Source organism: Procambarus clarkii, chromosome 35, assembly GCF_040958095.1.
Source record: "Procambarus clarkii isolate CNS0578487 chromosome 35, FALCON_Pclarkii_2.0, whole genome shotgun sequence".
NCBI classification, from domain to species: Eukaryota; Metazoa; Arthropoda; class Malacostraca; order Decapoda; family Cambaridae; genus Procambarus; species Procambarus clarkii.
The window spans coordinates 44,174,733-44,176,138 of NC_091184.1; the positions used below are offsets into that span (position 1 = coordinate 44,174,733).

A 1,406-nucleotide genomic window follows, 5' to 3' on the forward strand; every position below is an offset into this window, starting at 1 on the left:
AGCATTCTCCATTCCCCTGTCCCCTCGTCCTCCCCACCATTACCCTCTCCTCTGTTCCCTCGTCTTCCCCACCATCCCCCCTGTCGTCCTCCCCACCATTCTAAACTACCTCATCCCATGCATTCCATGATGGTCTGATGCTTCCATCTGAAAATTGGGAACATCAAAAGATCTGACTTTCCCAATTTTCTGATGGGAACATCAAATGATCTGATATTCCCATCACTGAAAAATAAAAACAGATAAAAAAAATGATATGAAAAAATAGAAAATAAAATATACTCATGAAATGAACAGAATGGTTAACAACGCAGCTCAATTGCAATGCAATGTCACAATAACATTTAAATATACTTTAAGATATAATCTAGAAGAAAATAAGGATATTGAAACGGTTCATGAACTCTATTTCAATAAAGGACACTATGGGGAACTTTGAAAAATAGTTATTGAGTATAATTAGACAGACTTGTTGCTAGGCAGAGGAGTAATAAGATATATGGCAAATTTTGCAAAATATACAATGAAGGTACACAAACATTCATACCCAAACAAAGCAAAATGCTAGGTAAGAACAAAGCATTTGGCCCGTAGGAGAAAGGAGATACCCACAAGACTAGAATACAAGTCATTAACAAGCATGCAAGTATAATACATAATACATGCAGACATATATATAATCCAAAAAAATGTCAAATTTACGTACTTATTATTACATTACAAATATCCAAGGTTTTGAAGACACGTTTCCTCTTGCGCCCAACGAGTGAATACTGAGACCAGACCCCATAGGTCCCTATCCTCCTCATCATTCGTCTCACTGTGTCTCCACAGCTTGCACCGCCCATTTGAGACAGCGTCTGGACCTGTTAAAATAATGCATAAGCTGTAAGGTAATAGAGAATAATATATATCTTTCAATCTCAACATTAGATTTTCTAATTTCCAACTGTATTAAATAAATAGCATTAAAATATTTTCCTTCTTAACTATTACAAAAATCAACGAATTTGAGTAACTTTTGCTTTTGTTTTATTTGTACCTTAAACATAACACTGAACAATCAATTATGTGCCACCCCACCTTCCTTCATCTGCAAAAAAACTAATCAAAAGACATATGTACAAGGCTAAAAAAATTCAGCAACACTTACCATACTCAGGCTAAAAGAATTAAGCAACACTTACCATACTCTTTTTATATTCACTGTTAACTTTTAGCTCATGTGACAGACTTTCCACCTGCTCAACAGTTTCAAGTGGGGATGGAAGAATGTCTTCCAGGATTGGTATATCTCCATGTGTTTTTGACATATGGGTTTCCGTCATTTTGACAATATTCAGGAATTTTGCAAAAATAATGGCATTTACTATTTTTAAAAGATTATTAGCAAATTTACAGAAATG

At 34.9% G+C, this 1,406-nt stretch overlaps 1 long non-coding RNA gene across 1 annotated transcript in view; it reads right to left on the reverse strand.

The window, feature by feature from the left end:
* LOC138371298 (uncharacterized) overlaps positions 1-845 on the reverse strand; it is a 1,603-nt gene extending 758 nt beyond the window's left edge. Inside the window, exon 1 of the long non-coding RNA XR_011230398.1 lies at positions 707-845. This is a non-coding gene — a long non-coding RNA (uncharacterized lncRNA). The remainder of the gene's footprint in view (positions 1-706) is intronic.
* Positions 846-1,406: the final 561 nt, after the last annotated feature.